This window comes from Nyctereutes procyonoides, unplaced genomic scaffold, assembly GCF_905146905.1.
Source record: "Nyctereutes procyonoides isolate TBG_1078 unplaced genomic scaffold, NYPRO_anot_genome, whole genome shotgun sequence".
Taxonomy (NCBI): Eukaryota; Metazoa; Chordata; class Mammalia; order Carnivora; family Canidae; genus Nyctereutes; species Nyctereutes procyonoides.
Window position 1 is genome coordinate 9,658,143 of NW_026575047.1, and position 27,028 is coordinate 9,685,170.

Consider the following 27,028-nt stretch of genomic DNA (forward strand, 5'->3'; position numbering starts at 1 on the left):
CCCAATGATTCCACTTTTGGGTAGTTACTTGAAGGAAGCAAAACACAAATATATATATATATATATATATATATATATATATATATATCAGACCTATTTATTGCAGCATTATACTGGACATTTAAAATCAATTCTCTGTAATAGTCTATCATTGACTAGAGAGAAATTACACAAAAGTTCACACAGTCAGAATCACTAACTTAAACCAATCTCAAAGCTCACGTAGGCATCTCTTCCCCTGTGTTCTTCTGTGTATAACTACGAAATCACATATCACATAGTGCTGGGCATTTTTATTCATATGGATATTTTCTCTATCTCAACATCAGGGACCAGTTTACCCACCTCTATATGTATCTGATATGTACGTATATGTATATGCTTCACTGTGATTGTAGCTCAGGAGACTCATTATCTACTTGATTCACATATGGCATAGCTGCTGAGATTCTGAGAAAAAAAAAAGGATAGAGAAACCAGGCAACTTTTAGTATTTTTACTTCCATGCAAAGTCACCACTGACCCTAAATTCTATGTTACAGTTTACTGATGTAGAAAATTGCTTTAGTAAAGTCGCTTATCTGTAAACCAGCTTTGATTGGCTGCCTCACATTGATAAAATTCACAAAAGTCTGTATATGTAAGTCAAGATGTAAATTTGTTAATTTTGTATCACCTCTTTCTGTCCCTCCAAGAACCTTCTTTTAGACAGTGTTCTTTTGGATACATGTCCCTCATCCGTGAAGCTTCTCTTGCCCCCATCATGTAGAGCTATGCATTAAAACAGATGTTTGCATGTGACACCTAAAAGAGAACTAATCATAATAATTGGCATTTATCTGTCTCCTTGTTTTCTCTACTTCTTGAGGACTTTGGGACACAGTCATTGACTCAGCCTCTGCTATATGTTCATGTTCATGTTCATGTTCATGTTCAACAGAGTGACTGACTTATGACAGACACTCCATAAGTGACATTGGTATTAAAATATATGTATTTTATCATACATAAGCAAATGAACTACCTCTTTCTCTATGTCTTCTCCAGAGGTTATTGTTGTTGTACCTAAAACTCCAACAATATCCCTTCCATAATGAGCTTTACCTTTACCTAAGGTTATCTCTGATTATGTGCAATTCATGTATAGGAAAGCATAAGTCCTTCTGATTAGGATTTGATGTCTCTACTGGTGGATAAAGCGGCTATTAGTCCAACTTTCTTAATTATAATTGAGTCCTGCAGCATCTACTATTGTGATTATGAATATCAGGTTTTACAATGGAGCTCTATAATTCTAACAAACTAAAGCGTTAAGCAAAACAAAAACAAAATAATAACAACAAAAAGATACAGATAATTATTATTTTTTGTTTTTTTTTAAGATACATAAAATTAGGTCTGAATAATGATGCCTATGTATCTCTCTCAGGTGATTGCATATATAAATATACTGCTTGAAACATTTTGCCCCTGAAAAATTATGTCACATGGTTCATTGGTATATTTTTGTCTAAGTATTTTCACAACAGTAGTTAAGGCAAAATTTTGCTATTGTTTGGATACAGTTCTTATAAAACAAAGTAATCTTACCATCCACTGGTATTTTCATTGGTGAGTGAATGATTCACCATAGATGCTGGTGAAATATAAACTGAATCTGAAAATAAACGTATCATAAAAGTAATTTGGGCATCGAGACAGAAATGAAATAATTGCTAAATAGTTAGAAGTAAAATAAAATTATTGAATGGTGTTTCCAATTTGAAAGTACTTAATGAGCCACATAACCGCCAAATGATATATTTGTCATATATTTGGTATATTAGTTTACATATCATGCTCAGAAAATCCACCTTTGTCAAATAAAATGAAAGGAATAGACAACTTTGTTTGCATGAACTTTGTATTAATGCATTAAATATTAATTTGAAGGCATAGTGCAGAGGTTTTTTTTTTTCTTTCTGCAAACAGCAACACTTTTTTTATTTACCTAATAACCTTGTGTGCAAGTGTTCTCAGAAAGGATGGTTAACACTTCAGAGAGAGCATTCAATCCACCTGGCTATCCAAGCAAAATGAGGGTACAGATCATAGAATCTTAGTCCTGGATGGGAGCTCAGAAATAATTTAGTCTGCATAGATGAGGGCCCTTAGGTCCAGAGCTATTGAATGATTCACATAAATTCACATAATTGCCTAGTGACAGAGCTGGGATTAGAACCCTTGTCAGCTGACATGGAATGCGGGACCCTTTTTATGCTACCCTTCCCCACGGCGGCTAGAAAACGACTAGTAACATATCTGCATGACCTTGGTGGCTTAAAATTCACTTCTCAAAATATAACATGATTATTGAAATCGTAATCCAGAGGCTGCCTTGAAGTTTATTTTTGCCTTTCTAGCCTTAAGGAATTTGGTATATTTGGGGCTGCTCTTATCAACAGGAAATGCAAAGAGGCATTTGTGACTTTGCCAAATCCCATGGATGCCGGAGAAAGGAATTTTTGGGAGAGGCTGATGGCTTTTGTGCTGTAACATCCTGTCCTATCAGCCTTGGGAGGTATGAGAGTCACCATGAGCACAAGGCTCAGCTGGGTGGTATCTGCTTTACAAAACAGCATGAGATATTGAGGGAACTACTGAGATATGATGCTCTCCAGTTTCCAGACCTGCTTTCTTAAGGTAACTCTAGAGAGTTTGAACCTTTAAAAGATCAGTTCCTTTAAACGGTTTATAACGTCGATGTTCCCCTAGAAAGCTCAGTGGGACTACCTCTCAAAGCTGTCTTCTCCAGATGTCGCTAAGAGAAGAGCTGCACTGAGTCACTGGCTGAAGGACTCAGGAGATTTAGACTATTCAAGGGGCATGGCCGGTTGCTAAGGAGAACAACTTCTGGGTTTGCCACATTGGAATCAATGCCAAGACACCAACAGGAATTTCAGATTTATCTGAGATTTCTTTCTGGAGCTTTAAGCTTTATTTATTTATTTTTTTTTTATTTTCCTGTTTACTCCAATTGCATTGCAGCTCTCGTTGTCTACTCTGGTTAACTATTGAAGGGGAAGGGAGACTGTGATTCAGAACATTTGCTACATTTTTTGTAGTTCAGCTCACTTTACGCTTGGGGACTTATATATGCCATCTCATTAAATCACGTCAATGATCTTAAGAAGTGTCTATCAATCTCTCTGTTTTGAAGATGGGGAAACAGATACTCAGACACAGAAGTGACTAGCCGAAATTCCTTCTGGTAGGTTTTGAAGGCCTGAGATTCAAAACAGGCCAGTTGCACTTTAAAGTTCAAGCTCTTTCTATTGCACCATGTGTTCTCTCTCACTCTTGTTCTTTTATTCTATGTCTATCTGAGAAGCTGGAATTACAATTTCACAAAAATCTGTGGGGACACCAGCTCTAGTCTCTCAGACGGTAGGTCTTCTTACTCAGTTACAAGAAAGCAGACACAGTATTCAAGATGGGGAGATTTGAACCATAGTATTGCTAATAATCTCCATAGCTCTCATTGTGGTTTCAAAAGCAGGAAGAGTAATTACAGACTTTGAATATAAGAACATGGCATGTTTTATTTGCTACTGGAGCTATAAATCATGGAATATCAAATATTAGACAGGACACTTGGAGAAGCCAGAATTAGGGGCATCTTGTCCTGCTCCCTTGTACCTGTGAGTTGCTATGGTTACACAAGGTGCTGAATTGAGAGGGGAATGAAGAAACTATTCTAATATTTTAGTTTGTGAGATGTTAGTGAATGTTTCTCTCTCTGACAGCAGGTAAGAAAGAAAAAATACTCCTATGGCATGGTGAACACAATTTGACTAATAAAATGCCTCAAGATCTCAAGATTAGCTTTTGGCGAAATATTGTGGGTTTCCTTTACTTTTTTCTTGATATTATCCTATTTATGAAAGAGATACAGGTATGAATGAGGAGGAAGGGTCCTGGTATCTGTGACAGTGTTATTCTCAAGATCACAGAGGGTAGAGTAGAGGTCAGGGCCCTGGTTACCTCCATAAAGCAGCACTTTCGCTACAATTTGCTGTTTCTTCTTTCCCTAAATAGAACCTATAATTAACACTGTATTAGGTTCACTAAGGCTCACTAATTAGGCCTGAAGCTGGACTCATACCTAAGCTTTTATTGTTAAAATATATATTATATGTGTTATATAATATATATGTGTGTCTATCAATGTGTCAATAAATATATATATATAGATATCTACATATATTTTGGTTATTACATTTCTACATCCCATTTGTGGATAGGTATCACAGAGCTTTCTTTTTTTTTCTTCTTCTTTATATTGAAATCCAATTTCAAAGTTTTATATATAGGCAGAAAGTCGCAGCTATATCAGAATAATTCTGTTTCCTTTTAAAAATTAAAAAGAAATCTAAGAAGTAGCGTGGTGCTTATGGTAGACAGAAACATGTGACTTATCCTTATGAATAGCCCATCCAATTAAGAGGATTAATGCATTTCTTGTAGACATTTAGGCACATGCCTATGGGAAGCAACATATTTATTGTTTTGAAAATGAAAGGGCTATAAGACACACACTTTCAGATAAAGTCTGTGTATGAGCAGTAGAGATAGGTTCATGTCACTTAAACATTACCCTAATTTGTATTTCAAAGTAGACAAGATGATCTTTTTGAAGAAAGCATCAAACATGGTTGTAACGAAAAATAATATTTGGGGAGAAGTCTAAATTAGACTACTTCTGAAAAGTAAGTGGGTAATTTGATGCAATCTGAAATGACCATTTTACTTATCTGTATACATTGTCTCATACAATATATGGCTACTGGGTTTGATAGAATGAATGTTTTTTTTAAAAAAGGCTGATAATGGGAGGAAAAGTTGATCCTTTTAACCCTTAATAGCCCTAATAATCCCTCCTTATTACCTTCTAACCAAGCTAATTTGCTAGCCCTATTAGAACTGATTTCGATAATGAATAACCTGGGTGGACAAAATTGGAGCATGCTGGGTATGAAATACTCCCATTGGAGAGTAAATGTATGCACTTCAAAAACCCAATGTGTCCCTCCCACTAAAGACCCAGCACCCAAGGGGAAGGGATTTGTTTTATCTGCCCAACACTCTGTCATCTTTCCTTTCCTTTAAAAGCTGTTTCTTGGTGATGCAGAATTAGAAAATTAATCTAACTCATATTTCCATGGTCCAAGGGATGATCATATGATTCAAACCAGACCAACTTGACTTCTTCCATATGATCCTAAATTCTGGAAAAGGAAGAACAGGAGATGATCCTTGTAGGTAAGAAGCTGTTTAAATGAAAGAATGAGACACCTACTGCTCTATTTTTGATGTTCAGAAAAAGTCCATGCACAAAAAGAGAACATGAAGATGATGCAGGAAGCTGAGAGAAGAGCTAAATTTAAGCGCTTATAGCCAGTCAACTCCCAGTATGGCTCAACTTCCACTCATTTCATGATTTGCTTACATGACTTAATAAATTTCCTTTTTACCTTTAGCTGATGCTATCTGGGGGTTTTCAATTACCATAGAAGGTTTTCTTAACTAATTCCATTTGTAAGATGCCTATTTCTTCTTCCAATGAGAGGATGGGAGATCCAGGAGAAATCTTCTCACCTTCCACATGCCTCATTCATCTTACCTGTAAAATGTGGGCATGGCTCTAGATAATTCGTAATACTCAGCTCATAGTCTGATTTCCTGTGGTTGCCATCTGTATGATTGATAACGGGCTAGAATATAAGAAAGATCTTTCCTCTTAGTACTATCCAGTTTTTTTGCCAACAGCATTTATTCTGATCCCTCTGTTTCTCAACTGTTTCTTTTATCATTGAGGAAGTCATTACTAAAAATTTACTTAAACACGGAGTTCAAAGCTAACCTCTGCTTTCCCCATTCCAGGCCTAAAGTTGGTAATAACAAATGGATGATGAGAGACTCTGCAACATCATCCAGCAAAGCTAAATCCCAATATTGTTTTAGGCAGTTATCCTCAAACCCTTCTACAGGAATATCCATGGTAGCAGACAAGTTAAATATGTTTTCTATGGTGTTCTGCAGAGAGAGTTCTAGAGATAGACAAATCTGAAAAGCCTATCACGAGGACAAGATTTATTAGAAACTAAAGTCTTGGCTTTAGGAATTCTAGCACAAATTGTACATTCCATCTAATAATACGTAAGCAGTACTGTAACTTACTTCTAATCAATTAAATCTGAATGAAGAAAGATGCATACTTCAGACAGATGCATTCTGTTTAACTTTTGATATCCTAAATTTATTGGTCCACAGGTATTTGAGAAGCATGGGATTTTAGTATGGATGGCTCCCTGTTCAAATAAAAATACGTTTTCTGTAAGTGGAATCCTATAAAGCCAGGAGTACACATTAGCACAGAGCTCAGATAACCTCATCAGGCTTTTCTCATTCAATTGCATGGACGGTGGATGGGTTTTCCAGAGAAATTTGAGGAAATGGAAAAGTTCAAATTAGGAGGCAAATCTGAAAGGATACCTATAAGTCTAGGGAGCCACTTCCAAGCATGGAATACCTAAAGATAAAACAGCACAAGTGAGGAGAAAATGCTCATGTGGTATAGGGATATTGTTGCACCCAATGTCTCTGCTATATCTCAAGAGAACAGACAGGAGCGGTGGCATAAATGTGTGGTAGCATCAGGAAAGAGAGAAACTCAGAGAAACAGATAGCAGGAGGCTGAGGCAAGATGGAAGTTTCCGGGGCTGTTTCAGAAGAGCCTGACTATAGAGAATGAAAGCTATTGCTTTCTTGCAGTGACTGGCTCGTTTTCATTTCGTGCATGGCATCAGCAGATTGTTGCCTAACTTTGGACATTTTTAACAGGAGAGGAAATTTTCTGTCAGTTCTGTTATGATAATTATAAAAAAAACACATATCTTTTAATTGAACATTCATTAAATCACTTGGCCAGGAATCCAAACAACAAAATGTCTATTATGCTATTCTGTGCATAATAGAAGTTATGCAACATGTTTCTTCTCAGAAGAGAGAATAAAAAGGAAAACCACCCCCAGATGACCACTTTTAGCACTTTTATTTTGCAGCGAGAGGTGAAGAACATGAATAAAATACATGTTCTTGAATTAATCTCCCTTGGGTGCAGAGAGAAAAGAGCTCATTATTCCTCTAACGGGCAGAATTTGATTTTATTGACACCCTAGCAGTATGTCAATTGCTCAGTATATCTCCCCAGGCTGTAGTCTTACGGGCTTCCTTTTCTTCTTTTCTCTTTCTTTCTTTCTTTCTTTCTTTCGTTCATTCATTCGTTCTTTTTTCTTTCTTCTTTTCTTTCTTTCTTCCTCTTTTCTTTCCTTTTTTTACTTAGCAATTCTATGATATATCCCCATGCATGATTCTTATTCTTTACACTATGTTGCAATCCGCTTCCGAAAGAACAACTATAAGTTCAATGAAAACAATATATAACATGTTCTGTCTACTACATGAGTATGTCTGCTTATTTGTAAGTGGACCACACCTTGCAGATATTAGGTAACAAACACATGAATTCAGTTTAAGAACTATACTGAAAGATACAATTCCACATGGGTAGGCGTTTCTTTTTCAATCTATTCTGTGTCTCCTTGCACTGGCTTTGTGATTCACATCCAGTAGCTATAAAACAAATGTTTATTGAATAAGGAATGATTACATAAGTTAATGATTGGATGAATGACTGAATTCGGAAACAGTTTTATGTGCTAACAAAAATGTTGGTAAACACAGAATCATAGAACTGAATTGCTTAGAGAGATCATCTTTTTCTACCAGGCCTTGATGTAGTAGGCTGAACAACGGCCAAAGATGTTGGAAGTCCTAATCCCCCAAATCTGTGAATATGTTACCTTAGATATCAGAAGAGATTGTGCAGATGTGAGTAATTGAAGAGATTTGAGGCAAGAAGATTATCCTAGATTATCTAGGTGGGCCTAATCATAAGAGCCCTTAAAAGAGGGAAGCAAGAAGTCAGAATCAAAACAAGTAACGTGACTACAAAAGTAGAAAGAGAGAGATTTGAAGATGCTACCCTACCTACTAGCTTTGAAGATGGAGGAAGGGGGTTAAGATTTAAGGGATGCTGAGCCTTTAGATGCTGGAGAAGACAGGAGGATGGGTTATCCTCAGAGCTTCCAGAAGGAACCAGCCCTACTGACTTCCTGACATTAGCCCAGTGAGACCTATTTTTGGAATCTGACTTCCAGAACTGTAACACAGTAAATGTATGTTGTTTTAAGCTACAAAGTTTGTGGTAATTTGTGACAGTAGCAAAAGTATATGGTAGTTCTACTCAACGGATCTGGAATAATTCTGGAATCTGAAACTTACTAAGTACTCTCAGAATGCCTAGCAAACCCTGACATACTGCATCACACCCATTTTGTACTTGAAAAAAGCAGATCTCAAGATTAGTATAGACATAAGTACAATTTACCATGTGAAAAAAAATGTTTGGAAAACAAGTCTGAAAAAAAAAAGAAAACATCCCTGAACTATTAATACTATATTCTGCAACTATATATTGATTTTCTCCTCTTGCTTTTACAAAAAGAGCAAGGGCTTTCACAGAGGGTGATTTGGATAATACCTTACATGCATTGTTTCAAGCAGAAATCCTCCATCTATCATTTCTGCTTGTATTACTTCACATCTCTTAAAGACGTTCACATTTCATTGCGGGGAGCAAAGTCTCCTGCCTGTGTTATCTCTCTGGCTCTGTACCCCAGAGCTTACTTCCCTTTCCCCTGAATAGATTGTTGGTGGTTTTCTTTATCTTCTTCTGTGAAGAGTATGATAAATATGTGGTGTCAGCTCCGTTTTTCTGTTTTAGTCTATTAAATTATACGAACTGTGGCTTTATTAAATACGTATGACACATTCAGCATCTCTAACGATGTTAGAGATATTCAATAGATACAGTACGGCCATACTCCTTATTTTCTTGAGATATCAAAATTAAGGATAGCTTTCTAATAGTACATTACTTACTTGGTTCAAATTTCAATCACTAAAAGGGAAAAATCATAAGCACAAAGAAATCCTTAGAAATGAGTTCTGCCAAAACAGTAGCATCTTAAAGCAGGTATTAAGTAGCCACATTCCATTTCAGGTCTGCAGTTGGAATTTGCATCCTATGTCCCCACATCCACTTCTTTAGTATCATTGGCAATCACCATAATTATTCCTGGACAGTTATTTTATTTATTTATTTATTTTAAAGATTTTATTTATTTATTTATTTATTTATTCATGAGAGAGAGAGAGAGAGAGAGAGAGAGAGAGAGAGAAAGAGAGAGGCAGAGACACATGCAGAGGGAGAAACAGGCTCCATGCAGGGAGCCGATGTGGGACTCGATCCCAGATCTCCAGGATCAGGCCTTGAGCTGAAGGCTGCGTTAAACTGCTGAGCCACCTGGGCTGCCCTGGACAGTTATTTTAAATTTGACATGATTCTTATAGGTGTTCTCCTATGAACATCTTCTTTTTTTTTTCCAGTATATCAGCTGGTACTATGTATCTCCTTTTCTTTAAAAATAAGGTGTCTCTATAGGGACAAATTCCAGGGGCACCTGGGTGCTCAGTGCTTGAGCACCTGCCTTTGGCTCAGGGCATGATCCCAGGGTCCTGGGATGGAGTCCCATGTCTGGCTCCTTGCATGGAGCCTGCTCCTCTCTGCCTGTGTCTCTGCCTCTCTCTCTGTGTCTCTCATGAATAAATAAAATCTTTTATAAAAATAAAAAAAATAAAAATAAGGGGTCTCTATAGGGACAAGTTCCAGTATGGATGCTGATCTCTTTCTCTCAGAGTGATTACTCAAAAAGGTAATATCTAAGATCTGTGTTTATTATTTCATTTTGTATACAGGAAGGGGACCCAGAGACTCACATTGTTGTAGGGGACATGGCTGTCATCTCTGATGCTTCCCACTGAAAGCTTTTGTTTTACTTAATATACTAAATACGTTGAAAATTAGAATGTCATTAATAGGATTCCAGGGACTGTCACCACTAGACTGGGATCCAGAGTCTTGTTCCTGGCATATGTTCCTGCTTGAGACATTAAGCCACTAGCCCTCTGTTGGGGTCCTACTGTACCTGCTTCACAATCTGATATTAATAATGAGGAGAAGAAAGCTGCCTTGTTCGTGCCACTAAGGCTCTTGAGTAAGGCTCTTCTCCTCATGTCTGCTTTAGTGCCTGCAGAGGAGATTTTTATTGCCAGATGTACATGCAGTAGCAAAAAACTAAAGCATCTCTCTCAGCTAATGAGCTACAAAATATAAAAGTTTGGGGCAGTCTCTATGGAAACTTTTGAATATGGTGACCTACCAGTGCCGAGTGTGTATGAGGTGACAATTCCTCCTGGAAGGCAGATTGTCACAAATGGGAAATGGTTGGACTTTATGAGAGTCACTAAAATTATCTCTGCCTCAGTTTCCATCACTGTAAAGGCATAATCATCTAACTTGCAGTTACATTATCAGGATTAATGAATAATCTAAATTACATTAAATCCTTCAGAAATAGGCATTATATAAATAGGAAGCAATCTATTAAGTGGGTAAAAGCTCAAGAAAAAGAGGCTAAACTTGTTATATAAAATATGGTCTGAAATGTAAGTAATTGACCAAAAATCAGGACTTCGGGCCAATTACTGGACATCCGATCTTTGTCATTTGAGAAAAATTGTACAGAGTACCCTTTCTTCATTTTCAACATTTGCTTATTATGTGAAGTAGATAATTTAGCGCTAAATAAAGACATAGTTACATTGTCTCCATGTATCATTGCACACTGCTAAAAAAGGAATTATTTTAAATTGGTAGTCAGAATCTCTCCCCAAATGATGATAATTGGATCTCAGATTCAAAGGATACCATTCAATTGGAAAGAAATGGCCAGAAGATATATGAAGGCTCTGTCCGCAGTGTACAATATCTTATATTTTCTCAAGTATTACATCAAGCTCACACCACAAAGAAAGTAAACATTGACCCGAAATACGTATCTGACATTTATCTTAAAAATTCCATGGGTTAATTGTTTATATTTCTGTTACTCGTGCTGTAACTTCTTGTGAGTGGTAAGAATCCTTATTAATTTTTATTGATCGCCCGCTGAGAATACAGTGCCCTGCTAAGATATTTTGATAGTCTTGGGGTACAGAAACAAGGACAAAAGCTATCTGAGCCCTCCAGCATCATCAGGATGCATAATGTTAGCCTCATTTAACAATGTTTCTGTGGCTAATCATTTGTGCTTTTAACAAGTGACATTGAGACTTTTAGAAGATGCACCCATACTGTGATCCGCACATACCTTGTGTTTAAGATGGAAAGGAAGTGGACTTAACACAGAATGTCTTGAAAGTTTGCCACTGGTTATTTGGGTAGGAAAGTTATTAATGTAGATATTCGCTTTTAATGTAGCAAGTTGCTTAATCGGGGCATTCTTCAAGGAGCTGAGAGATATAAACTAATAATGGTTTTTTTTTGTTTTTTTTTTGTTTTTTTTTTGCTGGACAAATAACAGGAAGTGATATGCATTTTACAAACAGAAAAAAAGAAAGTAAACATCACTTATCTGGAGGACTGGTTGAAGGTGAGTTATAGCATAGTAGGATATACATAAGGCACCAAAACCAAATCCGAATGATGTATGATCACCAAATAGAATTGAACACTCTTTGGATAGACGTGATTCTGAAAAATCCTTGTCTAAATGATTCATACAGGATCTGTATGATTTCCCCAGTGATCCATTCAGGACTGCTGAGAAATCTTGGAGACCATGGGGGAATATAAATAAAGTTAAGAAGGTTCACAAATCTGGGACTTCTGGGTGGCTCAGCAGTTGAGTGTCTGCCTTCAGCTCAGGGTATGATCCCAGGATCCGGGATCCAGTCCCACGTTGGGCTCCCTGCATGGAGCCTGCTTCTCCCTCTGCCTGTGTCTCTGCCTCTCTCTCTGTGGGTGTCTCTCATGAATAAATAAATATTTTTTTTAAAAGAAGATTCACAAATTCTACAAAACCTACATGTTGCCTGGGATGGTTAATATTTCAACCCAGAGCAGTGCTTGGTACAGATTATTAAAGTCGACAGAAGCAATGTAAGTGACATATTAGTCATTAAAATTCCCTCATGTCATATTGGATAAATAAAGTCCTTGGGAATATATTTATGATTGATTATTTTATAAATTCTTTTATTCAAAAGTAATGTCTCTAAATTAACTCTGTACATGTCCCTACATGTACACACACACACACACACACACCAAATATTTTATGTTATTTCAATATATGCCAGGGATTGGGCCAGCTATTTTACACATATATATTCATTTAATTTTATATCTAGAAAGATGTCTTAGTCTGTTTAGGCTGTCATAACAAAATACCATAGACTGGGTAGTTCATAAACAATAGTTTCTTTCTTATAATTTTAATGACTAGGAACGCCAAGATTATGGTGCTAGCATGGTCACGTTCTGGTAAGAGCCCTCTCCTCATCTGTAGACTAATTATTTTTCATTGGGGTCTCACATGGAGAATGGACAGGGAAGCTCTGTGGGGTCTCTTTGAGAAGAACATTAATCCCGTTTGTCAGGGCTCCACACTCATGACATGACCACTTCCCAAAGGTCCTGTCTCCTACTACCATCACCTTTGGTGATTAGGATTTACCATATGAATTTGTGTGTGTGTGGGGGGGGGCATATTCAGACAATACCAAAAGGTAAGATACAGATATTAAATTTTCAATTAGCATTGAAAGTCATTGAAACTGTTAAGTTCAGTGACTAAAAATTTGAGTCCAAGGAGGAAGAAAGGATAATCTATTCAGGGGAAAGGGAAGAAAACTAAGATAAAGAGCAAAATGTTTACATGTAAAATGCTTTGTAGATCATTAGCAAGGAAGCAAATTTTTTTAAGGGTTTATTTATTTATTCATGAGAGACACAAAGAGAGAGGGGCAGAGACGCAGGCAGAGGGAAAAGCAGGCTCCACGCAGGGACCCCAATGTGGGACTTGATCCCAGGACTCCAGGATCACGCCCTGGGCGGAAGGCAGGTGCTAAACTGCTGAGCCATCCAGGGATCCCCAATGAAGCAAATTTTGTACCTAGAAGATCTTAAGCCATTTTTCCCCATCACACATTTATATACTAAATGATATACATTATCAAACTGCTCATTCTATGAAATATCAAAACTGCATTTGGATCCTAGAACTATGACTCTTCTCCTTAAAGGAAAACATATATTGATTTTATTTATTGACTCTTGAGTGAAAATGTGTTCATCAGTGAACCATGAATTTCTTCTATCGGCCTCTTTTGGGATGCCCCTCCAACCCACCTCATTATAGAGAACATTTTGCTTCCTTCCACAATGCAATGTCTTCATACAGAAAGGGTCATCTGTCATTCAGGTGACCCAGTAGGCCATCATATTTTGAAAGCTATATAGTTTTCTGACCTAATGACCATATTGTAGCTTTCAGAAATAATGAAGTTAACATCTTGTATTGTGGAAATTTTGTAGATTATGTGGTAACTAAAGTCAAAAGGTGGAAGGGCTATAAAAATTATTATATATGTCTAAATTTGTACATCAGCATTTCAAAAATCCTCTGTCCAAAATTATTATCTTCACATTCATTTGGGCTATATATGCATACATCTAAATAATTTTTGGCGAAAACTGCAGCAGCCTTATTCTTTCCTCTGGGAACTAGTACTTTAAGAAGAATACAAATTTTTTACTCATATCCATTTCTGCTTGAAAATTTGTTTAGTATACAGTTACACATATTTGATATCTATGTGTGTAGGTATTACATTTGTGTGTTTCCAAATATATTTCTAAAAACCACAAAAATGTGAAATAGAATATTTCAGATGATATAATAACTCAGAAATAATTACTTCTCACCCCAATGCCCGTCTCCTTACTTCTGATATCAAGAGGGCATAAAGAAGGCAGCTTTCTTAAACATAATTCTCTGACTCACAGTTTGTCTTTACCAGCTATTTGTAGTGAAGAGTAAATGTAGATTTCCTTATTTAGAATATTGACCCTGTGGGGAGGTATATTTCAGAGCAAACATGTTACAGGCTTGGGTGCTTCAACTTTTAAATATATAATTTCAGAGATCATTTTTTTCCTAATTTTTTTTTTCAGTTAGTGAGAATTACGGTGCAATTTCAAATTCAATTCAAGTCTTTGACCCTAATCTGCTAGAACATAAATATACCCAATCCAATTACATCGGTGACCAAAGAACACTTGCTACTTCCTTGCAGATGCTTCTTTTCATTGTTCCCTGAGGATAAGACAGACTTGGTGAGTGGGAGACCAGTTACAAGGGAGAGTAATAGCTTACGGGACAGGTTTTGACCCAATTTCCATAGAAAGACATCACACTTTGATGATGATGTGAAATGTGTCTTTTAGTCCAGCTGTTTAATTCACCACTCTTTTCAAATAAATTAACCTTTTAATGGACTGAGAAAGCCTAGAAGTTAACAATATTTCATTATTTCTCAAGTAAATCCGTTCCAGAGTAAAGCAACTACCAGGAGAGTAGTATTCCACATATTTTAATTATCTGCCAAGTGCTGAAAGCCAGAGGTGTCTTGTCACAGCAAATAAAAACATAGTGAAGTTAATTTTAAGGACTTAAGTGTCCAAATTGTGGAACAGATCAGTTAATAAAAACGGATCGGGGGGAGATTGATAGGATTCACGGGTTTTTATTTTGTTTTGTTTTTGCATTCTCAAAATATTGACATGCAGAGATGGCTTTTAAATATGATGCTTTCTAGCCTACATTTTAGAGTACAGTTCCTGCGAATAATAATGCAAAGTGGTAGCTGAAGTTACTAATGCAAAATGGCCATTGAATTCCAAATGAGACTCCGGGAGACTGAGCCCTTGAAGAGTCTCTCTGTATGATCGAATCGTGATAATCTCAGGCATGGCAAGTTATATGTTCTGAGAAAAGATGCTCCATGTGTCCAAATGTTTTGACACATGGGGTAATCCCTTTTCCAGAAATAACAGGAGCAGCACATTCTTCTGTCATTTACTACCTATTTGACCTTGATCCAATCACCAAGTCTTATTGTACTGTCTTATTGTCTCCTCCAAAAAATAAAATACTAACATATTAGTAGGAGACTAGAGAGAAGAAAAGTAAATATTAGCAAATTAAAGTGTGTCTCATGTGAGTAGTTAAATTATGAATTATCTATTTATATATGGATATTAGGGCCCTTGAACACCATCTCTAAACATATCTACAATTTCTTTTATAAGACACAAACTAGTGTTTTTCTCCCTGACATTGTAATCAAGTCACACAGAAATCATGAGAGAAAAATAAGTTTCTTCTGAGAATGCATATATTTTTCTCTTTATAGAGTTCTGGACTAGGGAAATTCCAGCTATAATTGAGCAGATTTCGTATCTGTGACCTATTATGCTTATTCTTCTGGAGAACAAAATCAGTAGGCTCTTGAGCTCCAACCAGATCAGTGATTGTTTGTGCATGGTTTTAATTAATTAAGATTGTTTTCAGGACACTAAGCCTCACACTTAACTTTCAGTGAAATTTGACTTGTAAGAATAAATCAGTGCTTTGGAAATGTCATGTTCTCATTTTAATGAGTTTATAATTAAGCAGAACACAGGTTGTTTTCTTTACTGAATCCCACCCACAAGGATTCTATTGATTTACTGTTTCATTACATGAAATAGCACGTCAGGGTGAAGGTAAAGCAGAAAACAAATTATGATCTAATCTAAGATGTAGATCTATACTGGAGTGAGACTGCTGACCTGTGAAATACATTTAAGGAGTATTTACAAAATCATTCCTATTGTCAAAAGGATGAAAGGAGATCTTCTTTGGGTGTTGCAGTGGGGACTCAGAAGGCAGGCAGCTTCTAACAGTACTCGTGAACCTAAAAATGCTAAAATAATTTGTACATATTTGCATTAATAGAATATTTTTTTTAATTGTAGAAGACTAATTTCATCCCCTAAAGTGTATTTATGTATAGGAAAGATAGATTTGGAGAGATAGTGTTGCATAGAGAGGAATTGCCAAAATTAAATTCATGAATGTTGAACGTTACAGCTTAGCTTTATACGTATTTTCAAATATCATTGTCCTCAAAACAATTACTTTGAGATTATTACGTTGAATGTACCTTACGTGACAACTTTCTTCACACAAATGATCTTTATTTTTATCAACTGAAAGATTCTACATACAGAAAGGCATTTATAATTATAAAGAAAGAAATTAGTTGTCATTATTCTTTCAGTTCTTCAGTTCTTTAACCAGAATCACTGAGTGCTACTTTATATCCGGACATGGTATAATGCTTGGTGGAAATTAGAATAAAGAAATGAACAAAACAGTCCCTATCGTACAAAAGTCCATAAAAATTAATAATTTAAACATTAACTTGGGGCACCTGCGTAGCTCAGTTGGTCAAATATCAGACTCTTGGCTTCATCTCAGGTCATGATCTCCAGGTCATGGCATCAAACCCGCATCAAGTTCTGAATGAGATTTTCTCTCTCTCTCTCCCTCTGCCCCTCCCCCTGCTCATGTTCTGTCTCAATCATACAAATAAACCTTTAAAATAAATAAATAAATAAATAAATAAATAAATTCAACTTGAAATCGGAGCAGGGTATTATAAAACCACTGAGGAGGATCATGACAATAGGAGTACACAACTACTAGAAAATCAACAACTTTAAGATTCAAGAAAGCTGTTTTCTGTCATAAATAATGCGATTAAATAATTCTAAGAACATAGACCATTTTCCTCATTTATAGAGTTAGTGTTTTGTGAGAACTATAAGATCTAGGCTTTAAGTATCCTATAATCCTAGAATGTTATGCCAAATCATAAAATTATGTTTGTCAAAATGATGTTTGGAAGTAAAATTGTGTCTCAGGTAGAACAAGTGGTATTTTACCAAATTGCCAAATGGATTTATCATGTTATTTTCATTTCATTTAGATGTCCTTTACGTAGATATGTGTGAACACCTTTAAAAAATATTTAAACGATTGTATTTATTTGAGAGAGACAGAGAGAGCATGAGCAGGGGAAGGGGCAGAGGGAGAGGGAGAAGCAGGATCCCCCTGAGCTCAAATCCAGGACCTTCAGATCATGGGGGGCTCAAATCCAGGACCTTGAGATCATGACCTGAGCTGAAAGCAGATGCTTAACCAACTGAGCCACCCAGGTGCCTCTGTGTGGACACCTTCTTAAGAGAGTTCTAACTTTTGAAATAAGATCTGCGATCCATCTACAGATATACACTATTCCAAGAAAGTTCTCTCTTTTCTTTAGTTGTTTTCATTTGAATTGGAATTCTGACCAATGTAGAGCACGTTAATTAAAGATGCATTAAGAGAAAAGAAGGAAAGAAGAAAGAAAGAAAGAAAGAAGAAAAGAAAAGAAGAAAAGAAAAGAGAAAGGAAACTGACCATGACATATATTTGTGTGAATCTTAACACAACTTCTGCAACCTACAGGTAGCAAAGGAGGTAATAATGCTATTTTATGATGTTACTGGAATTAAAGATTTGGCCCATACTCAGTAAGTTTCATGATAAATCAAATTATAATGTTTTGACATCTCTTAATGAGACTTTAAGAAAATATAGGAGATGTAGCATACTTAGGATTGGGGTGGTAGAGTTCATTTTGAATTTTGTGGAACAGTACCTGTATCAAAAAATCTCAATATTAAATATAATTTTTCCTACAGTATATATTTCTGAAAAAATATAAGAATTCCACTTAAGTTTCATATATGATAATGTTATTAATTTACTTCCTTGTGAAATGCTGACTATAAATTTAACCTCAGAGAAAAAACATAGAAAGAACTTGATTAGGCGTGAGGAATCACATATTATGGTTCATATATTCCTCATAGATAGTTATCAGCTGTGGGTCAAGTCAGCTTCATCAAAGAGAATGCTAAATATGTGAAATGCTAAATATCCTTTATAGGAAAATAGTTAACCTAACTTGAAAATCAGTTTTCTTTAACAAATAAACCAGGATATTCTTTGATACATCTTTAAAATGGAAACTCATGATATCCCTTAGTTTGAAGGTAATTATCATAATAAATTCATTTGTTACTGTGAACCTTCTAGGTGACAAAAATGATCATTAACTTATTTATTCATTTATTCATTCAAAAAATAACCATTGAGTACTTATTGTGAGCCAGTCACTATCCTAACCAGTGAATTAAACAATCTTTAAGTTCAAGGAGATTACATTCTATTGGAAGAAAATAGATAGCAAATAAATAATAAAAGCATATTGAATAGATCAGCCTATTATAAGTTTATTAAAGAGTAAAGCGGAGATAGAGACTGATGACAGGAAGTGTGTTATTTTATACAGGATAGTATCTTAGTTGTCTTGAAGTGTTATAAAAAGTTACCATAGAGAGGGTGGCTTAAACAACAAACATTCTCATGGTTCTGGAGTAGGAATTCCAAGAACAAAGTGCCCACAGATTTGGTTCTTGGTGAGGGACCTTTTTCTGGCATGGAGATGGATATCTACTGGTTATGTCCTCACACGGCAAAGAGAGAAAGTGTTAGCTTTATTCTTCTTATAAGGACACTAATCTCATCATGGAAACTCCACTTTCATGATTTAATGACCTCCCAAAGGCCCTACTTCCAAATATCGTCACATTAGGCCTTTAACATATGAGTTAGGGGGACACCTTCAGTACATTGCAGGTAGTCATAAACATCTCTCTGATGGGGATCCCTGGGTGGCGCAGCGGTTTGGCGCCTGCCTTTGGCCCAGGGCGCGATCCTGGAGACCCTGGATCGAATCCCACGTCGGGCTCCCGGTGCATGGAGCCTGCTTCTCCCTCTGCCTATGTCTCTGCTTCTCTCTCTCTCTCTCTCTCTCTCTCTCTCTCTCTCTCTCTCTCCCTGTGACTATCATAAATAAATAAAAATTAAAAAAAAAAACATCTCTCTGATGAAGTGACATTTGTGCAGATAAGAGGAAGACAGGAGGGAGTTAGCTCTATAGATATCTGGAGAAGATTGTTCTGGAAAAAGCTCCTGAAGTATGAGATGTTTAACCATGTTCAAGCTAAGGTGAGAAAAGTTAATGGTTGAAATGAAATGAGCAAGGAAGAGTTTGATGGAGGGTAGTGCAGATAGGTAGTGAAGATCCGCAAGCACCTACAGCTGTACAAGCAGGGAAAAGGATGTTGACAAATAGTAGTTGAATTCTGGATACATCCTAAACTTAGCAAAGACAATTTTATATGTAGATTGAAAGATTTGAAATAAATTATTCAACAGTGACTTTAAGGTTTTGGTGTGAAGCAAATAGTGAAATGGAGTTGCCATATACTGAGGTGGGGACGATTATAGAGAAAGCTAAGTGAGGAAATCACTGATTTGAGCTTTGGAAATGCTGTTTTGAGATGTCAATTAGATATCCAGGTGGAAATTTCAAAAAGGTAGTTGGACCTAAGAATCTTGAGTTTTGAGTGAGATCAGGACAAGAAAGGTATATTCATACATAAAGTCTCATAAATATTATTAATGAAAATATTCTTCCCAATATGCAGATGGAAAAAAACCTGAGGTCTATATAGGTGCATTTTCGAAGGCCACATTGCTTATAAATAATGGAACTATAAGTTGATCTAGCTTTGCTTTATGAAATATACCATAATCTTTCTTTTTAGCATGATTTAAGTTCTAGAGATTAAATATTCCAAATAAATCAACTCCAATGTAATGCTGAGAGGAATGACTTCTTAGTTATCCATCCTCCTGCTTTTGGGGGAAATCTGACATTTTTCTTAGAGTCAAAAGAACTTGAATTCATTTAATTAGTCAATAACAATATATACTGAAAATCATTATGTGCTAAACTCTCTTCTACATATTGACAATTCAATAGTACATAAGACAGATATACCTCTGCGTTAATGAAGGCTACTTTCTGTAAACATATAACTAGTAGTGTACACTTTTGGACTAATTTAACTGCTTTTGTATCACAGAGAAAATGAGTGAAGATGAGGGGTCAGGGAAAGCTTTAAGCAGATTACCAAGTGTAAAGAGGAAATCAGCCATTTCTGGGTCTAGGGGTGGACATGGGAGAGTGGTTGGGGATGGGTGTGAGGAAGACATGCAGAAGGCAGGATGGACCAGGCGTGGTGGGAGATGAAGAGGGGGATAGGAGGACATAGTAGGCACAAGGAAGCAAGTGAAAAATTGCTGAAATAGGAGGAAGCTTTGTCAGCTGGAGTAGTCAATAGATGCAAATTCCCATTTATTTGCTGGTAATTATTTTTAAACAATTCAGAACCATTCACATGTTTTTGGCCTACAGATTTTTTATTAAGGCCGTCTCCAATAAATACACAAATGAATTCCCACCCTAAACCACACGTACACATCTAAGAAGCATTACCATAAGTTGTGGCCCTCCAAAGCATAACGTTAATCTTTATTCCAGCAGTCTGAGATGGGGAGAAATGGAGAATTCAAGACCGGTATGCTGTAAGTCATGGAAATCATAGAACTGATAAAGCTCAGCAGAAGAGGGAAACCAGAATTTGGGCTCCCGCTGTGTTACATTAGGTGAGAAAATGTTTCTGTGACATATATAATCTCAGGTCAAATGCACTTCTTTGAAAAGATTGTGATTTGTCTGGACAGTCCTTCTGCTAAACGAGGCAATGAAATCCCCCCAGTTCTCAGCAACCAGACAAATGTTTGTCTTTTCTAGACTGCCCTAGGTGCCAACAAATGCCAACTTGCTGGGAGGAAGGACACCATACTAAATATGCCTTCCATTAGATTTGGAGACCTACCGGTATCTTTGACCTCTCAGGTCCTTTAGGTCCTGAATCTCTGCCTCTGACTACAGTGTCTGGGGGAAAAATGCAATATATCGGTAGTAAAGGCTAAAAATATCAATATGTTCAAGAAGGCACTTAATCCATGGAAAATACATATATTCCGGTTCACAAGGGAAAAAAATGACAAAGGAAGACATCTATTATTTCAGAGATAAGTGTAAATAAAGACATCCAAGTGGCAATTTAATTTCTCTCACACATATGTAGTCCATATTGTCAATAATTTAAAAATGAAATATGCAGTTTTCCCCCTAGGTCAGAATATAATTAAATGCTTCAAGTCTTACATGGAGGAGGAGTAGACGTAAATATCAAAAACCCAAATACAACCTACATTTACGTAGAATCTTCCACTTTACAATGCACGTGCTCACGTTTCCTTTCATTTAAATTTCATAACAATACTGGTAGATTTATTAGTTCCAGTTTGAGAGTCAGAGGATGTAAGCAAGCTTCCAGGTTTCAGAATACAACAAATGATAGACCCAAGGTGCTGAATTGGGTCCTAATACTTCAATTTTCACAATTCCTCCCAAATGGGAGAACTGTATTCATTAATTGCCACTTAGCATGCTACTTCTCCATACTCTCTCTTCCTTCATGTGTTACAATAAGTGAGTAAAAGGAAAAGAGACATTATAATATTTAATTATAGTCATCTTTTACTTCCAGGATTTTGCATGTGATTTATAGAAATTAAAATATTATAACTTTGATAAACTTTCTCATCCATATTACACAATGACATTCAATTTCTTCAGGATTTAGGTCATATCTAAGATAATTTTTTTTCAATTAAACATAAAAATAGCAACATAATTGATAGTGTTTTTCTTGAAGAAACTATTCATATATCCACATTACTAATGCCAAGGTCTCGCTCAAGCATTCTGACATTTCAAAGTCAAATGAATCTTGGCATTTAAAAAAAAGGCTATTTGCCTGGAAAAATACCTGCAATTGTACCAAAAAGCCTATACAAGCTAGTAAAGAAACCAATTACATCCTAAATTTAAATTGGGATTTATAAGCTCTTCTGTCGAAAGGGAAAACTTAGAAAAGAAGAATAGGTCCTAGAAAATGATTAATTTCTAATGGGAAAGAATCCTCCATAAAGACTTCATTTTAGGCACATGCAGGGAGTTGCAATTATACTCTATCCTGATTTTGCCAAAAGAAAAGGAAAATAAAACACGTTCTCCTTTGTAGAAAGAGAAAATAAAAGAGGAAAGCTGATTGCACTACATGGAAAGGTGGTATACCAGTTTTTTTTTTTTTTTTTAATATAACTGGCAAAAATCAATTGCTTTTCTAGATCAGAGTAAGTGGAATAGAAATTCTGCATGGAAAAGCACTTTAAATTCAAGCAGAATTTCCTGTAAAATTTGAGGAGGATTAAAGGTTTATTAGTAATTGGATATCTGTGGGATTGGTTCATATATATATATATATATATATATATATATATATATATATATATATTCATTGTGTTAATTTTTTATGGAAGCTTACCAAAAGCATAATGTTAAATCTCTTGAACTTTGTTCTACTTATATAGGTTAATTACTTCTTTCTCTGTGACACCAAGATGGTTCATAGCAATTTCTAACTTTGCGTTGCCTTTCTGTATTGGTTGCCAAATATTTTTTGGACCAGTTCATCCAAACCTTTCCAATTCCACTTGTAATTTTGCACTGTGATTTCTTTTCCATCAAATCACTTAATGTTGAAGAAAGCAATAATGACATAGACCCGGTATCCAGGCACCATCTCCCCTGGTTGCAAACAGGATATTCTTATGATCCAGACATTCTCTTCCTCAGGAGTCATGTGAGTGATGGTCAGTGTGATGTTAGTGAATTTTCCTAGGCCAAGATAAGGCACATGAATCCCAACTTTCTCATTTTGGGAAAGCCAGAAAAAATGGCCTGGACCTTATCTGAAAAAAATTAAATGAAAAATTGTATCCCAAAGCTGTCACCTTGCTCCAGCCTTCAAAGCAGATCCAGTTCCTGATGCGCCCATCTCCCTGTTCAACTGTAATATAAGAAGCAGAGACTCCTGGATAATTATTTTAAATCTTTGTAAAACTAAGCCAAAGGAGCAGGTGTCTAATTACTATCTAAGCTCAATTGCTTTATTTTTCTGACTGAGACAAAAGATTACTAATGTAAATAGCAAAATGACTCAATCTGTATAAAGTTGTCTTAGAATCCTTCTTTTCTTTTTTTTTTTTTTACTTTAAAATAAAATACACTAAGTAGCTGATCCCAAATATAGTATTAATTTCATTTCCTCTTGACCTAAGTGGAAGTAAATACAATAAAAGTATGTAGGCAACTGTCCATAAAAAGCTCACTTATTTGAATTTATTTTCCATCTTCCCTCCTCAAGGTGAAGAAAAGGCAGGTATTGCATAGAACAGAACTTCTCAACCTACCTTTGGTAACAGAAGATTTTTTGTTGTTGTTGTTGGTATGTCTGTTTGCTTGTTTAATTCCCTGTTGGTCACAGACCAGACCAATAATTCTGTAAATATACATATACAAAAAAGGTTAGATTTTGCACTTCTACCAAATCACTGTAGAAATTTCTAAATGCTTCCTCTCACATTTTGTACTAATCAGATAGCAGACCAGTACGAGCTTGCAGGTTAGAGATCATGCAGCACACTGATAGTTGCACTGCTGAGAACATTTCAATTATTTGTTCTTGTGCTTATTCCACCCATAGGGCAATGCACTTGGAGCTCTTTAGGATAGGTTTATGTCTTATTTGTTGCATCCATAATAATAGAATACTCCCAGGAACATATTGGATGGCTACTAGATATTAGTGCACTGAAGGCTTGAGTGAAATAATTGAAATCCTTTCAAAATACACAAGAACCCTGAACTTGTCTGACTTGGAAGAGCCAGAAAAGTAAAATCAAACACCACATTATTTTAAAGGCAAGAACAAAGCTCACGTATTTACTCCCTTATCTCAAGTTCCGTACACCTCAAGAGTGCTTGGAATTAAATTAGAGTAACTTTCAGCTCTTAGCATTTGTAAATATAGTGGGTCAACCCAGGCTATGAAATCAGAAAAGCCTTTGATTGATCAAGCCAGGGCCGATTCCCATAACAAGCACTCATGGGGAATGTTCCAGATTGCGCCTTGACGGACAATTCCCTTTTCTTTCAAATAGTCACACTGATCCTTACCTTGTGTATTAATAGTCTGCTAAGGCTGTCATAATGAAATCCCACAGAAGGGGTAGTTTAAACAGCAGAAATATATTTTCTCATAGTTCTGGGGGCTTTAAGTCCAAGGTCAAGGTATTGGGTGGTTTTTGCTTCTCCTGCAGGCTCTTCTTTTTTTTTTTTTTTTTTTTAAATATTTTTCCTCTTTTTTTTTTTAATTTTTTTTAAATTTTTATTTATTTATGATAGTCAGAGAGAGAGAGAGAGAGAGAGAGAGGCGCAGAGACACAGGCAGAGGGAGAAGCAGGCTCCATGCACCGGGAGCCCGATGTGGGACTCGATCCCGGGTCTCCAGGATCGCGCCCTGGGCCAAAGGCAGGCGCCAAACCGCTGCGCCACCCAGGGATCCCCTGCAGGCTCTTCTTAATTGTAGATGGCCACCTTCTTCCTGTGTCTGCATGTGGCCTTTTTCTTGGGGTATGTGTACTCCTGGTGTCCTCTATCTTTTCTTATATGATACCAGTCCTATTGGATTAGGGTCCCACTTTTATGACTTTACTTAATCTCAATTGCTTCCATAAAAGTTCAGTCTCCAAATCTAATCTCATTAGAGGTTAGAGCTTCAACATATGAATTAGAGGGTGAGAAAGGGCACACAATTCCATCTATAATATCTTAGCATGTTATAAGCTAGAGATGATCTATGGGGAACAACTTTGACGGCATTCACCTCATATTGAGCTCCCGTTAAGGAATTATTAACAATGAAATTTCTTGTTACACTATGAGTTGATTGTTATCAAATTGCAGTCACGTACTAGGACTTTACAAACTTCTTTAAAAGCAAAATCCAATCAAATGAATGCTTTAACGAGGAAGAGACGAGGGTCACTTTGTTAAAAAGAAGAAACACCATAGTTACTGTAAGGCTACACAAGAGTGGTGATATGCTAGAAAGGTACATTGATGATGATAATAATAATATAACCATAATAAAAGCACTGGTTTAAATTAGCAGACTGTAGAGGGGAAAATGAGGACCCAGGTCATTCAATCTCACAGTTAATGACACTGACATCTTAACCTTGCCTTAATTTGACGAATTAGCAAGCATTTGAACCCATCAGGGATTTCATTTTTCTGGCAAGGTTTTTTTTTTTTTTTTTTCCAGAAACCATGATTACTAATCAACAGTTGTATTTTAATAGGGTGTCCATAGTGGCTTTCTGATGCAGCATGAATAATTGCCTACTATCTGTATTGCTCAACTTCCATAACAAACCTCACCTACTGAATTGAAAACTAAACGTGTTAATCTATTCACTGCACTGAGCTCATGCATGAAATGCAAGAGAATGTCAGAGAAATTATCCATTTATTGGCATAGCCTTTTAATTTGTTCTTCCATTTTTGCTTAATGTTTTTCAGTCTGTCATTTGCACCACCAACTACCAATATGGTAGGTGGTAGTCTAGCTTTTAGCTGTTCCCATTTGTAAACACTCAGTATCAATAGTTCCTGACTCATAAACAGAAGTAAAACTCAAGACCTATATATCAAAATGACTTTCATATTAGACAAATTTTTTTTATAGAAATAGCCTAAACTATGGACATATCCATGTATTAAAGTATATTTTATTTGGTATCAATACTTGTTTTATATTTACAATATATGCTCCACTTCAAATTTCAATCAAAAGTGCTTCAGAAGCAGTAGAACCAATCAACAGAGGCAACACTGTAACAAAATTAGTATCTGGGCCCTAATTCCATTTTATTCCAGTTTTTTAGTGATGAGTAATTTATTTCAGGTGTAAAAAAAGACGTTTTTTTCCAAAACTATTCTTTGCAATATGAGCATGATCATATCTGTGTTGTAAGATATTTTATTGTGATCTTATTTTTTTCTCACTCTGATATATCAGATTCAAAACAAAATACAAAACAAACACAAAAACCCTCAGGGTGATTTTATCTTCCTGCTTTCCTTTCCAAGAATACTCATTCTTCAAAGCATTCCAAAGCAACTGGTCAGAAGGCATGGTAGGAGGATTAAAAACTTCTTTGTACCATGAAAGCCCCACAAAACAACCCCCCAGTTAGGTGTTTTAAGAAGAGAGTGGTTCAATACCAAAGGTAGGAAAAGTGAACTTTCTCAAGCCTTTCCGGACTACTGTACCAAGTAAAATGTTTCACAAAACAGTGATTTTTCCCCCCTGATTTCTGTTCATACACACAATACTCTGGGTAGGGGATGACAACCCTTTTACACTAAGCTTCTTGCCTTGCAGACTGAATCAACGCCCTATTGTGACAAACCTACAATCAGAAAACAGGGTTACTGGGGAGAATTATAACTGACTGCCAGGAAAAATGTGGATAGAGGGCCATTTCAGCAGTATTTTGTAAAAGGAGGTATATCAATGATGGTTACCATGTTGAACTAAGAACCAGGCCAGTTCTCATGCTCTTGAGGCACATATAAGTTCATGCCATTGAAGAAAGAATTCAATGGTGATTGATACTGGACTTCTTACCAAACTGGGTGAAGGGAAAGTGACCTTGATATTTTAATAAAAGAAAATAATAAATGAAACAAAATAAAACTACCAAGTTTTATGATAGCTTTAAATAAAATCTTGGTTTCCTTGATTTCCAAAATAAATTTTCTCAAGGTTATTCTGTATTGGAATTCAATTATATGTAATAAATTTTGTGAGATTTGTTTTTAAGAATTAATGAATTCCAAACAATAAGTAATATATTTCACTTAAAAGGTAAACACATTCCCGAACACTGCCAATCTAACGTTTTAATTAAAA

At 36.0% G+C, this 27,028-nt stretch overlaps 1 long non-coding RNA gene across 1 annotated transcript in view; it reads left to right on the forward strand.

The window, feature by feature from the left end:
- The window catches only part of LOC129510513 (uncharacterized), a 64,543-nt gene extending 43,805 nt beyond the window's left edge, over positions 1-20,738 (forward strand). The window contains exons 2-4 of the long non-coding RNA XR_008664610.1: positions 11,589-11,657; positions 17,440-17,636; positions 20,614-20,738. This is a non-coding gene — a long non-coding RNA (uncharacterized LOC129510513). The remainder of the gene's footprint in view (positions 1-11,588; positions 11,658-17,439; positions 17,637-20,613) is intronic.
- Positions 20,739-27,028: the final 6,290 nt, after the last annotated feature.